This window comes from Helianthus annuus, chromosome 10 (assembly GCF_002127325.2).
Source record: "Helianthus annuus cultivar XRQ/B chromosome 10, HanXRQr2.0-SUNRISE, whole genome shotgun sequence".
Lineage (NCBI taxonomy): Eukaryota > Viridiplantae > Streptophyta > Magnoliopsida > Asterales > Asteraceae > Helianthus > Helianthus annuus.
In genome coordinates, this window is record NC_035442.2 from 73,342,918 (window position 1) to 73,357,807 (window position 14,890).

Sequence of the window (14,890 nt, forward strand, 5' to 3'; positions counted from 1 at the left end):
TTGTGGACTGTTTATTAATGGACTTGTATGTGTTTGCTATTTGGGCCGATTGAGAATCTGGATTGTTTTGTTATTGGGCTGCTTATGTCATTGGGCCGGGTATGAATGGACTTAGAACAATTGGATCCTCACATGCTATGTCTTATCTGTTTACGTGCGTACATGGTTGCCATGACTATACGTGATTACTATATACGTGCTATATACGAACCTGACTCGTATAATAACCATGATAGGACGTGAGTGATCATTTACTTGCTACTTGTACTTTCTGTGTATCTGCCGAGCAAACCAAGGTGAGTTCACACAGCCAAGGCATGGGATTCCCGGGTTGGGAATTGGGTTGGATATGTTGAATTTGGAATGATTACTCGTACTTACGCATATACCAGACTATAGACCATCGTCCTCAGGTTAGTCAGGACACGTTACGTAAAGCCTACGTAACCCAGTATATTTGCCATATGTCTCCCGGGTCGGGAGGACACGTTACGTAAAGCCTACGTAACCCAATACCATTCACTGGCTTCCAGGTCGGAAGGCCACGCTGCGTAAAGCCTACGTAGCCCCCACGCGTACCACTGTCCTCGGGGAAGGGCACGTCACGTAAAGCCTACGTGACCCTGTACGTTTTCCTGTTCTCGGTAAAGAAGAACACATGGTCGGAAGTTAGTCTAGTAAGTACCGTTAATGAGAAGCCCTCATTAACCAGGATGAACATGGGAAGCCCCCACCTTTAGTACACACTAGTATGGGAAGCCCCCACTAGCTATACTTATGCATGTTATGAACTTACTTTCTGTGAACTCGCTCAACTAGTTTGTTGATTATTTGCTGCATGCCTTGCAGGACCTTAGGTATACTTGGAGCTTGCACAGGGAAGAGCAGGTCGTTGTGGGCAGATGGATCGTAATGATGTTGAACTCATAACTTGTAAAAACTATTTGGATTTACTTTACTATGCTTCCGCTACTTAAAACAGTGTTTGGTTTTTGAAACATCAATCATGTCATGGTGACTTATATTAACTACTTCTATTATTAATTGCTATGGTTTGATATGATTGATGGCTTGATCCTGGTCAGTCACGCTCCCGAGCGGTGGTATTCCGCGGGTGGATTTTGGGGGTGTGACAATAACCTACAACATGTTAATTACCATCAAAACAATAACATTCAACATATAATTCACACGTAACACAACCATCGATGGACAATATCAATAATTAATAATCTTAACATCAATAACTAATAAGGCATGTCATCAAATATTTGCATTACAACAATATTAAGAAAACATCTATCTTGTTCATCTCAGATACAAAATTTCATAAGGTCCAACAGTTACCGGTTACCACTCGCAACTGCATGTATCATTAACATTTCAAATTTTACATACTTGGAGAAACAAAACCGGTGACATCTGGCCTGAACCGAATCATTAAACCAAGATGAAAGTACTTGCACACGCCCCTAGGAAGTCCTCAACAACGGCAGTCGTGGTGCCAGCCAAGCGGATAGAAAATACTACAAACGATAAATGACTTAATATTTTTAAATGGCTTCTTTTGTTGACAAAATCATTACCTTTGTTCATCTTAAAGGTCAAGATTTTCATAGATTTTAGGGCCTGCCATGACACTGTTTATTTAAAAGGATTCATATTTGTCTATTGGTTATTGACATAATTTTATAAATTAACTTACTGAATTTCCCCAAGTAATGATCATTGTTCCCAGCTACGCGGCCAATCCAACCTTGCCATCTGCCGTGATGATGGTGTCTAAACATTACAAACAATAAACCAGCTCATTTTAATTTAAGTGGAAAAAATATAAACTAATAACTGATGAACATATATACTGCATTGTTATAAATAATAAAAAATCCTTTAGATCTACCTTATAACGCCTTGCTAGACTAAGGCTACCCCAGAGAAACCACTGTTTCTCCTAAAAACCAAAACGATAAAAGTTAATTATAGCTTTTCTAATGGCCTAAATAATATATAACAACGACAACGTAGACAATTTTACAGTTTCAAATTGGGAATAAGTTCAAGTTTAGCGATACAATAGAATAATTTTTTATAAATATTTCACATGTATATTTTATGAAAACTCCGATAAATATGGAAGATATATGCTTCTATTTTCAATCTTATAACAAAAAACCCTACGAATATGCTTATTTTTTCAGTCGCTACATGTATTTTCTAAAAAGAAAAAACTAATTTGCCGCTATTTCCTCGCTTTTTAGGTGCTAACAATCACATAGCGGCATAGCATCGCATCGCTACGCTATTCGCTATAGCGGGCGCTATGCTCGTTGTCGATAACTATGATACTTAAACTATAGAAGAAGTGTTTCAAAGGGTTAACATTAATGAAAGAGTCCTTCAAAGTAAATGAGAATCTTTTCTGAATCATTAAGAACAGAAAGAGAGAAGATAATAATAATCATTTGATTAATGGATCTTCCTAGAAAATATTTAATAAATTATGGTATTTATGACCAAAAACCAAATTAACTACTGAGCATATTGGAAAGGACTGACATAGGATGACTGTGCATTGTTGGGATCTGAAGTATAGAATGAAAGTTCATCTTTTGCCATATCTTGAAAAGCATCAGAGAAAGATCTTATTAGTCGTTTAGATGATAGAAGATCACCTTCAATATCACCAACCTTCCATAACATGTAACCATCTTATTTCCAGTTGTTAAAGTATACTACATTTTTAAGCGATGATAAAAAGGAGCTATAATTATCATATAAAAAGCTTTCATCATCTAAAAATAACAAACTGATATTAGAATGAAAAAACACATGTGAAATGATAGCGAAATAATGTGAATTGGCCTGCAACAGACATTAAAAATAAGTTCAGTACAATTAAGATGTTGATCATACCGTAGAAAGTACAATTAAGATGTGATCATACCCTTGAAAAGAACCGAACTTTCAATCAACTGGCAACTGAAACTGCTTCTTAATTTTTATCCAATAATGCTACTATTCTAAACACAAACAAATCCCTTTACATAACTATCCATAAGCAAACTAAACAACCAGTTAGCTTCAAATAAAGCACAAAAGCATAAACAACCTATAAGCATATGTTTCTGAATCTCTTCTGAGCATCACATATACTAAAAGAACTGAATTCATTTCTTCCAAATCTTCTCCTTTTCTGAAGCTTCTTAACACCATTCAAAAAACGCATCAGCATCACCATGTGGCCACTTCTTCACCACCACTCTCCGGCCAGTGGAGACACGTGGACTCACTCTTATCCTATGTCCATCATTTCCGCTTCCCACGTCGCAATATTCATCTCCTGTAAGCACAAACATGACGCCAAAAATTACTTTTAATTGATGGTCTGGCAACACCAAATCTTTGTATGTAACTTGTACGCAGTTTATAGCTATAGAATTGATGCTTTATCATACAAATACAACATATTGAGAGAGACAATAGGCAATAGAAACAACAGCTAAAGCAACTGTGTATATTCAGGCGATCGTATGACATCGTTCTGTTTCAATGAAGTTACATAGTTTCAGCTCAAAGTTTATTTGAGAGGGGGCAAGTACCTGGATCATGAGGTGTCCACTTTATAGCTATAAAATTCTTAAAGCCAATACTGGCAAGCTGCCTCATTGCCAAATCACAATTTCCATCTACAATAATTTTCTCCTTACTAAATGCTCAGGAGTATACTGAAAATGTAAACAAAATCAATCTCACATTAACAAACAATTCAATTCATAGTCAAAAATATATATATATATATCATCCACCAACACATAATTCGTTATATTTTGGTCAAAATCGACACAGAAAACATAATTAAGAACCAATATGAAAAAGATTGCACCAACTGAATATTGTATAATAATTATATAAGATAAAATGTACATATACTCAAGTTAACACACAGACATGTACCTTCCGTTCACCAATTAACTTTGAAATGAAACACGCAGCTCGTAGGGGTCACCAAATTTCTGATCGAAACCCGTGTGGCGTTTCATTTTGTTTTGCACCGATATCAACACAACATCCCACTATCATCGATTGTACACCTTACCCGACACCACCAGAGGAAGATTCATCCTAACTTATCTATGGCTAGAGAGGCTGAACACACCTGAGTGGTTTGGATCAGAGACCTGCATTGTTCGTGCATCCTATTACTTCATTCAAACTAAATAACAAAATAATAACATTAAACATCTTTATACAACAATTGATTAAGACATAATAAAAGATAAAATATGAAAACAATATTTTTTTTTGAAATAGTAGCAAAAAATTAATCTGGAAAAAAATCTATACACAATATAATCTAAAACGACATTTTTTAACACAATAATACCTATTGATCTAAAACACAATGATACCTATATTTCTTTAATAACTATATATATATATATATATATATATATATATATATATATATATATATATAACGAACAAATATGTTAAACTGTATGGAATAAATAATAAACGAATTTACAGTAAAATAAGATAATGATCACAAATCTCGAAAACCCTAGATTAATCAAGGGAAATAGAATCAAATCGAACAAACTAATAACACAAAATCCACATTAATACCACCATTGAACACCAAAAGAGCGGCAACGACGGTTGTGAATCACCAGCAACGGCAACAAACAACCGCAACATCAATCAGAGTGGAACCTATTGGAGAATGATTAGGGTTTAATTAGAAAGTTTGTAAGAAAATAAGAAGAAATATAATCAAGAATCAAGAATTGACTAATAGAAAAGGGAACCCTACCTTGGTGAAGGGATTCAATTTTGAGACGAATGAGAGGGAGATGTAAGGTTGAAGATGCAGAAACCCGAGATCATTGTTGAAGATTAGATGAAATCGAATAGTGAAAACGTACATTTGGAATCGCCAATGTAGAATTTAAGGTTCTTGATTAGAAGAAGCTCCAATCAAAGAAAGTTAGGTTTAGAGCATTGAAGATTCAGAAAAAAAAAAACTTACATGTTGCTTACAATCGCAATTGGGGATGAAGATACGTAGGGTTGATTCACAGGGAGGAGGCTAGGGTTTCTTAATGGAGAGAGAATGTGAATGAGGGAGGTGGAAGCGTGGTGAAGAAGCTAAAATCCTAATGCGATATGAGAAGTGAAGTTTCTATTCGGGTTATAACAATATATAGGCACACGTGATTATGACCCATATTACAAAACGGGTCCGTATGACCCATACACCAGGGAAAACAAAGGGACCGTAACTTAACTTTTGGCGGGAAAATGAGGAATAGAGGCTCTACATGGGTGACATGTGTCCCCTAGTTAAGGCTTTTATTAGGTTGTATAGATTTTTCTTAATTCATTGTAGGATATACTTGTGACAAAGGGGAGGTGGTAATTAATTAAAACAAACTGACAAATACATATGTTGTGAACTTGGGTGTTAATAATTCAAAGAAAAAAAAACTTTAAATGACTGCTATGTCCGTTCGCTGCCAGTGAACTTGGGTGTTAATAATTCAAAAAAAAAAGAACTTTAAATGGCTGCTATGTCCGTTCGCTGCCAACATATAACTTTTTTTTTTCTCTTCTCTTGTTTAGACATAACAATATGCATGATAGTGGATTAGGGGAAGTTTCAAATGAAAACCATTAGTTATTGTGAAAACTCGAAAACTAATTAAAAAAGCCAAAAAACATACCAAAAGTTTTTTTTTTTTTTTTTGCATAATAATTTTCGCTACTTTTACTATATAAAAAAATTTTTCAAAAAAAAAATTCTTTTTTTTGTAGTGCACATGTGTAATACACATGTGTAGTACACATACACATGTGTAATACAATTTTTTTTTTGAAAAAAAGTTTTTTTATATACAAAAACCTGCGATTTTTTATAAAAAAAATTGAAAAAAAAATAAAAATTTTTGGTGTGTTTTTTTAGGCTTTTTTTAGTTAGTTTTGAGTTTTCACAATAAAAGTGGTTTTCGTTTGAACCATCCCCTAGTGGAGTATGTCACATATTTAAAAAAAAAGCCACATACCTTACACCTTGCAGCCGCAAGGTGGTTTGGTATTTTTTTTCCTTTCTTGTTGACATATAAGACATACAATTGGCATAATTATGTTACGTTAAGTAACTAGAATATATAATCAGCTAATTAAACAAGTGTAATATCATATGGTTGGGTTTTAGATGGTATAAGATAAGGTAATCTAAGGTATAAAAATGTATCAAGTGCATCAAGCATGTATAAGCAATGTATAATTCACATAAACGGTTAATTTTATTGCGATCGAAGTCTTGGATTTACAATGGCTTGAAACGAAATACGATTACAAGAGAAGCAATGTTTCCAAAAATAGGATTATGAGGCAAGCTTTCTAATTAAAGAAAGTTACGAAAAAGCGGAGCGTTACAATAGACGCTTTACATACCTACTTACACCTAAACTTTCAAATGTTTTTGAGATTCATTTGATGCGCATATAAATAAAACACATGAACTCGCTCAACTTTTGTTGATGTTTTTCAACTTATATGTATTTCAGGCAAGTAGATGGATCTTTGGCGCTATTGTCATTTTCAAGCAGTGAATGTCAAGTTTAGATATCATCCATTTTGGAGGGTTTGGTCCATATATCTCATCCTTGATGAGATATAAGATGCAAAGCCTCGGGAAACTAGTCTTTTGTTAATAAGTCCTTTTGTGGAACTTTGAATCTTTTGATGGTTTATGTTAAAAGAGCAATAATATGTTGTTTTTATTTGCAAATGATTCATAAGATAATAAATAACTGATAATATATTGATATTTTATATGCAAAAACTGTTAAAAAGTTTTACACGTTAGTTTTTTTTATGGTATTTGCCAATTGTTATTAGAAACAAATTGCACAATAGCTATTTTTTTCATGTTTTTATTAAAAAAAATCCTGGTGTGCGAGGCTTACATATGTATATTTCCAAATTGCCCAATAGAATAAAAAAACATGATTTGCGTGTAAGATTAAGAAATGAAGAGTAAACCTTAAAGTAGTGAGCATAATCTGACTATGAGTTTGCAAGTATGCAAATGTAATGCAATATAAAATTAAAAAGATTAAATTACGTTTTTAGCCCCTATGGTTATATTACTTTTAGGGGCTGTTTGTTTACCTCTTAATGAGGCTTTTAATGGTTCAGACATTTTACTGGTTCAGCACTTAATGGTTCAGACATTTGCCTCTGAATGGTTAAGATTTATACCGAGTCTGAATGGTTAAGACCTCTAATCGGAATTGGTCAGACATTTGCCTCTGAACGGTTAAGCATTATACAAGTTCAGACCTCTTACTGGTTCAGCACTTAATGGTCCAGACCTCTTACTGGTTCAGCACTTAACCATTCAGATGTTGCCAAACAGCCCCTTACTATATTAGCCCAAAATAGGTTTTTTTAACAACTGTGCCCCCGTGCTCTCTATAACTAACTATTTTGGCCCCTAAGTCTAACTCCACCACTAACCCTGGTTAATTATTTGTCACATGCAAGGGTAATTTTGTAACTTCCCCTGCCCTTTAAATCTAATTTTTATTTCTAACCCAGATTTTAAGAACACATCATCATCTTCATGAACTTGAACAAAATAAAAAAAAAACAAAAGTTTCAGATCAGTTTCAGATCTTCATGAACTTGAACAAATAAAAAAAACAAATTAAATCAACAGTTCAGTTTCAGATCTTCATGAACTTGAACAAATAAGAAAACAAAACCCAAATTCAAGAACAAGAACCCATCATCTACACATCATCATCTTCTAACCCAGATCTTCAAGAACAATCATCATCTTCAAGAACACTTCAAACCCAGAGATTGGGGCACTGCAGAAACAGATTGGGGTTTCCTTTGATTGACACGACTTCTAGAGGATCTCGTGAATCCATGGGCTTTATCAAATTCTTACTGGATTTTTGCATCTTGAGCGACATGAAGTTTGCGAATTGCATCTAATTCCTCATCACCAGATCAAGTATTAGAATCCCTGCCCCTGATAGACTTGAAGCCCTTCTTAGGGGTAGGGATGAGATCGGTACGATACCGGTACGGTACCATACCGGTACCGATACCGTAAATACCGTTGCTGAAATTGAGGAAATGTGGATACCGATTACGGTACCGTATTTATAGATTCGGTACAGGTATGGTACCAGTATTGGTACCGGTATTTCGGTACTTTACCACATTGGAATCGCTTTGGTGTCATCCATTGTTTTACCTAAAAACATTTCATGTGCAACCCATCCATCCATTATTAACTGAGCTAGAGTAATATATAGAGAAATGTAAACAAAAGTTAAACATATTAAGTAGTCAAAAAATCAAAAGGTAAACATCCATGGGTTCGACTTTTTACATCCAAATTTCAACATGTCTAAAAAATCATCATAATTGATTAAAAATAACCAAACAAAAGAAATTTGATATTGCTTTTTGTAAAACAATGTTCAAGAATATATAACTTCATAGCGGGATCTAAGATAATAACAAAGTACATAAAGTCATTATTAAATTCGGTACTAATACCGGTATTTACCGAAAAATACCGGTATCGATACCGTTTTATACCGACACCGAATTTCAAAAAATCTATTACCGATACTGGTACCGTTTATGATCGGTGCGGTACGGCATCGATATGGTACCAGTATGTATTTCGGTAAAAAATCTCATCCCTACTCAGGGGAGCCGTTCCTAGCCTTTTTCGAAACATCATTTTCAACCTCCTCAATCCCTAGTGATTGATTAACAACTTCTGGGGAATGAATAAGAGGGGCTTGATGCGGGAAATCGCTTCACTTGGATTCAAATCTTCCAGAGACGAGAACAGTTTCGGCAGGGGGTACTAGGGTTAGCAATCACAGGTGGCGCCTGTTGTGCGATGTCACCATGCGGCTCCAAAAAAGGCCCAAGACCACTATCTTTGGACGAATTTAGAGGGGGCTGAGATAAACTAGATGGAGGATTAGGTGGTAGATGGAGACTCAGAGGTGATTGGACTGGGATTTGTCCGATCGTTGAAGATTTCATGAAGGAAATGCTCATGACGGCAGACTTCACTCTTCTCTTCCTCTATATCTGAGCTCTTCCTGGAAAGCGAACATGGTGGCTAGGGTTTTGAGAAAGTGAAAAGGGGAAGGATAAAGATGATGATGTGTTCTTGAAATTTGGGTTCGAAGATAGAAATTAGATTTAAAGGGGAAGGGAAATTACAAAAATACCCTTGCATGTGATAAATAATTAACCAGGGTTAGGGGTGGAGTTAGACATAGGAGCCAAAATAGTTAGTTATAGAGACCACGAGGGCACAATTGTTAAAAAATCCTATTTTGGGCTAATATAGTAAAAGCAATATAACTACAGGGACTAAAAACGTAATTTACTCAATTAAAAAAATGGAAATAATTTCAAACGTATGCACACAAGGATTTATGTAGTCAAATTGGATGCTTATATGAAAATTTATAATTATCTAAATTTCCAAACGTATACACATAAGGATTTTTTTTATGCATATACTGATTATGTAACTGATGTGCGTGAAGTGTGATATATTTTTGATGTATATTTTAAGCTCTTTTTACACTTTTAACCAAGTTTTAAATTTATAAAACACGATATTTACTAACACTAAACACACATATGGGCAAGTGCACCCATCGTGGACGTAATATAGTGTTGGTAAGATACCGAGGTCGTCCAAGGACACAAGAGCTTTTAGTACCGGTTTATCCTCAACGTCTAATCAAATCAAAAAGTTAGAAAAGGTTTTTAAACTAAGAAAATAAAAACTAACTAAATGCTGAAAAATAAAAATAAAATAAAAACAGATAGACAAGATGAATCACTTGGATCCGACTAGTGTATTAGTATAACCTTTGATTATTTTCGCACTTTTGCACTTGTTTAAGAGATTATCTTAGCTATTGTAGTAGGCCCCTCTTTTGAAGGCGAAGTTACCCTCAACCCAGTAGTTTAAGTCAGCAAGGGTACAATCCTAAAGGGTCGGATTATTGAAAGATAATGAATTAAGTTATTAATGCAAATTATGGTAGGCCCCGCTTTTGGCGGTGACGTTACCCTCGGCTAAGTAGTCTGAGTCAGCAGGGATACATTCCTAAATAGCCGGCTTATAGTATTAATAGTAGTTAACTTATGAGGGGGTCAAAGAGTTTGGATCCCCGCCATCCAATACCATAATGAAGGAGATCCTACTAAATTTGACCCAGGTCCCTTGCAGGACCTCTAAACGCTGAACAAGGGCAAGACACTTACCAAACCATTCCCTTAACCCCCGACCAGGTAGCCAACATACCTCCATATAGACCGTGGAGATATGAATGGTGAAAATCTTTTATTTTATATAGACAGTAAAATAATGCCAAGACACCACGGACAAACGATAAGGAAAGATCACCTTCAACATAAGCAACTAGTTATTAAAGTCATTAATACAAAACCAAATAAAAAGTGCAAAAGATTAAAAATAAAAAGTATTATACTAAACACTTGTCTTCACCAAGTGATGTAAGAGACTTAGGCAAACATGGCCTTGATTGTCAAGAACTCTTACGATCAATCTTGGATCCCGAGACGACTCACACACTCTATGATGGACAATGGATGATGGTGGTGGATGATGGTGTTATGGTGGTGGTGGGTGGTGGATGAAGTGTGAGAGAGGTGGTGTGCCAAGGGATGAGTTGAAATGAAACCAAGCACTCCTATTTATAGGCTGAACAGAAGGCTGGGCACGGCCCCGTGTCCGCTGGACACGCCCCCGTGCCCGTCTGACACTCTCTCTCTTCATTAATTGTAATTCGCAATTACAATTAATGCGCATGCTGTACTTTCGCCACGCCCCCGTGCTCACTGGACACGGCCCCGTGGTGGGCAATAGAAGCTTCTATAGGTTTGTCTTTTCTGCTGCTTCTTGGGCATGGCCCCATGCTGGCTGAGCACGGGGCGTGTTCAGTCTTCTGACTTCTCTTTTCTGCTTAGGAGGATGCCGTTGAGGGGTCGGGCAATCCACTTTTGTTCCTTTTCTTGTATTTATGTTAGATTTAGCTGTCTTTTCGCTTCTTTTGTGAATTTGAGCTCATTTCACCCTGAAAATACAAAAGGAAGAGAAAAACACTCTTTTTCCAACATTAGTACTTAAAAAGGGTTAGTTTTATGCCTCCTTTGATGTAATTTATATGTTGCATTTTACACACATCAAATACCCCCACACTTGAACTTTTGCTTGTCCTCAAGCAAAACTCTTTAATATGTGGCTTACACTCCCAAATGGAATGGGTAGAAGAGAAGGTTTTTGGCTTGTTATAGAGTGTCGGGAATCCAAGATCTTTTTGGTTTTATTTTTATTCATTTACAATCCTATTCGTTATGATTTATTTAGAACGTTTCATAAGAAAAATTACTTATTTGGGCATAGCATGCCTTTTTAAAATTTCATTTATATACAAGTTCACATACCTCACGGGAGAAATCACTCAACACTCGGCCGAAGGTGTATTTTTAGTGAATCACTCGAGAGCGGCATGGAACTTATTCCTACCATAAGCTTGCCAAGCAATCAATCCTCCTCCTTTTTAACTATATACCTTTGTAAATATCAAGAGGGCTTTTTGGGTGAAGGGTTAGGCTTGGGCTAAAGGTGGGTGGTTGGGTTAGTGGTTAGTAAAATGGCGAAAAGCGTAAAAAGCGTCGGTTTTTGTAAAACACTTTGTTTTAGTGATTTTTTATTTCGAAGTATTTCTCCAAACAAGCTTTTTGTTTTAATAGCTTTGTTTGTTTATTTCTAACTTCATCATTTTTTTTCACACGAAAAACCGAGCTTGTTACTAAAATAAAGGGTGAAAATAAAAAGGGTTTTTTTTTTTTTTTGGTGGGTGAAAAGGTTTTAGGGTAAAGAAATGAAAGGTTTAGGCTCAAAGGGGTTAACTAGGGGGATTTTGGGTAGGTGGTAAAAAAAATTGAAAAATAATGGTGTAGAAAGAAAAATGGTTAGTCCTAATGCCTCCATCATTTACTTACTTGGGTTTAAGTTGGTAAGGACCGGGAATGAATCGTCGTGGCAAGTTCTAGAGTCGTAACAACCAAGCGGCTATTCACACAAGAAATGAAAAATGAGCATTTAGTCTAAAGATGTAAATTTGTATGCTCAATAAAGGCTCAAAACTCACTTTTGTGGGAAAGGGTTTTTATGTGATCAAGTATATATAATCGAATTTTAAACCAAGCTTGTTATGCCGTTTCATAATTTTCTAATGTTGGTTCTTGTTATCACGACGCTATCGGTTGTAAATTTATAAAAATATAACCTTATTAAAACTTGTTATTCTCAAATTAAACCAAGACAAGTAAAAAAAAACGAAAAGTTTTTGAAAAAATTTGGGGTGATTAGCGGTTCCAAATAGAGTTTTGTGTAAGGCTTGTTAATAGGACTTGCAAAATTTCAAGGTTTTAGCTTCCCCCCCACACTTAAATTACACATTGTCCTCAATGTGTCCCAAAAATAAATTTTTAGGTTGATTGGATGTGTAATGTGGTGTTAAAAAGCAAAGATTTATGTTACTGGCAGTCTGGACACGGCCCCGTGGGGACCGGACACGGCCCCGTGTTCAGGTGCCAGTAACAAAAATTAAAGAAATGAGACAGAAGCCTGGACACGGGGGCGTGTCTGGTGAACACGGCCCGTGTCCAGTTACCTGAACTGGGCATTTTTCTGCAGGGGGTTCAGCACGGGCCCGTGTTGGTTGGACACGGCCCGTGTTGAGCCTTCTGTAATGGAGAAATTCATGTCGGGTTGCCTTGTTCTTATGCATGGGGCCATTTTTATCGTTCCCCTTTTCATCCTTTACCACCATGAGTGTGTTTTATTCCTGCAAAATTAAAACGAAAAGATTAAACTAAACTAAGGATAGTTCCGCGGAATGCCTCCGTGGTGTGCCACGTTTATAAGGGTCCTTGGCTAGACCCAATGTGAGGTTATATATTTTCTGAGTGGGATGTTTGGCATCCCATATTACACCGTCGGAGAGCCGCATCCAAACTCGAATCAATAACCTTCATGTAGTTGACCGGGTCGTCGTCTTCTATTCTCTTCCCAACTCCGAATTTTACTTCATCATCCCCGTACCTCAAGGTGAGCGTTCCATGATTCATATCTACCACTGCTTGTGCGGTGGCAAGAAATGGTCTCCCTAGTATGAGGGGGACCTCGGTGTCTTCCTCCATATCGAGTATGACAAAGTCGGCCGGATAGACGAATTTGCTTACCTTTACCAGGACATTTTCGATGACACCTTGCGGGAATTTAACGAATCGATCAGCAAGTTGTATGCTGATTTTTGTAGGACTCGTTGTTCCTAGGCCGAGTCTTTTAAACATTGATGAGGGCATGAGGTTAATGCTAGCCCCAAGATCGGCTAGTGCATTACGAACGGGGGAATTCCCGATTGAGCAGGGAATCGTGAAGCTTCCGGGATCGATTTTCTTTTGGGGAAGTTTGTTGAGTACGAGAGCAGAGCATTCTTCGCCTAAGTTAACTAATTGCAAAGTTTCAATTTTCTTTTTATGAGTGAGGAAGTCCCTCATGAACTTAGAGTATTTGGGCATTTGGGTTAGGACATCAATAAAAGGAATATTGACATGCAATTGTTTTAATAGACTTTCGAATTTTGCGAATTGCTCATTGGTCTTTTGACGAATTAACCTACCGGGGTACGGAACTCGAGAAGCCTTGGTAGGCTCTGATGACGGAGGGGAGTTCTTCTCCAGCAGAGGCGAGGGTACAGTTTCCTCTGTCGGCGGTGGTGCCTCCGCAGGCCCCACGGTGCGGTTTCGTAATGTGATGAGATGAACTTGCGCTTTTGGGTTTGTTTCGGTATTGCTTGGTAATGCACCTTGTGGTCTCTCGGAAAAATTTTGAGCTAGTTGATTTAATTGTTTTTCTATGTTTTGAATACTAGCTTGTTGATTTCTAAAATTTGACTCTAATTGTAGAAACCTTTCCGAGTTTTTCTTTTCAGTGTCGGAGATGAGGCGAGATACAGTATCTTCAAGCCTTTCTCGTCCACCTTGTTGTTGAGTGAAATTTTGTGACTCGTTTCTTGGTTGTTGAAAGTTTGTTCGTTGGGTTTGTTGGTTACTACTATTGCCGGGCTCTCTCCAACCAAGGTTTGGGTGACTTCGCCATCCTTGGTTGTAAGTGCCCGTTGGAGGACCCGACGGCCTAGGTCTATTATCAATGTAGCTTACCGACTCTTGTTGAACGTCTGTTTCTTTCATACAACTCCAATTTTCATGAGGCCTACCACACCCTTCACAAGCCATAACCGAGACTGTTTTTGTCATTTCTAATTTTTTTATTTTCGAAGAAAGGCCCTCGATTTGGGCTTGTAAAGAGGTGCTTTCATCAACCTTATGGGCGCCCGGGGCAATAGATTTATTGCCTCGGGGGGTGTGCCACTGAAAATTGGTTTGAGCAATTTCCTCAATTTGGTTATATATTTCATGCGGGCGGCGATTACCTAAAAGTCCCCCGGAGCTAGAGTCAAGTGTCTGCCTTGTGTGTGGCAACAACCCATTATAGAAAGTGGATACTTCTTGCCATATCGCAAGGCCATGATGTGGACACTTGCGTAATAGTTCCTTGAACCTTTCCCAAGTTTCATATAAGGATTCCCCGTCCTCTTGTGAATATGTATTAATTTCAGTCATTAATTTAGCCGTTTTAGCGGGAGGGAAATACTTATATAGAAATTTTTGGGCTAGTTCATCCCAGGTGTTTACCGATCCAGCTGGGAGGGCGTTGAGCCAAGCTTTT

The 14,890-nt window shown here is 37.0% G+C and overlaps 1 long non-coding RNA gene and 1 other non-coding gene across 7 annotated transcripts; one reads left to right on the plus strand and one right to left on the minus strand.

Annotated features, from left to right (window-relative positions):
* Positions 1-2,750: 2,750 nt before the first annotated feature.
* LOC110884653 lies at positions 2,751-5,179 on the minus strand. Of its 6 annotated transcripts, none has more exons than XR_004869439.1 (6): positions 4,814-5,179; positions 3,955-4,713; positions 3,600-3,725; positions 3,110-3,340; positions 2,945-3,020; positions 2,751-2,862 (listed from the first exon to the last, which is right to left on the minus strand). It is a non-coding gene; the product is annotated as an uncharacterized LOC110884653 (long non-coding RNA). The 6 variants fall into 6 exon arrangements; XR_002561403.2 differs by having other exon boundaries at positions 2,945-3,340; positions 3,955-4,178; positions 4,630-4,713; positions 4,814-5,178; XR_002561402.2 differs by having other exon boundaries at positions 2,945-3,340; positions 3,955-4,213; positions 4,630-4,713; positions 4,814-5,178.
* A 9,504-nt stretch (positions 5,180-14,683) lies between these two features.
* On the plus strand, positions 14,684-14,790 carry LOC118483410. Its single transcript, XR_004870698.1, has one exon. It is a non-coding gene; the product is annotated as a small nucleolar RNA R71 (small nucleolar RNA).
* Positions 14,791-14,890: the final 100 nt, after the last annotated feature.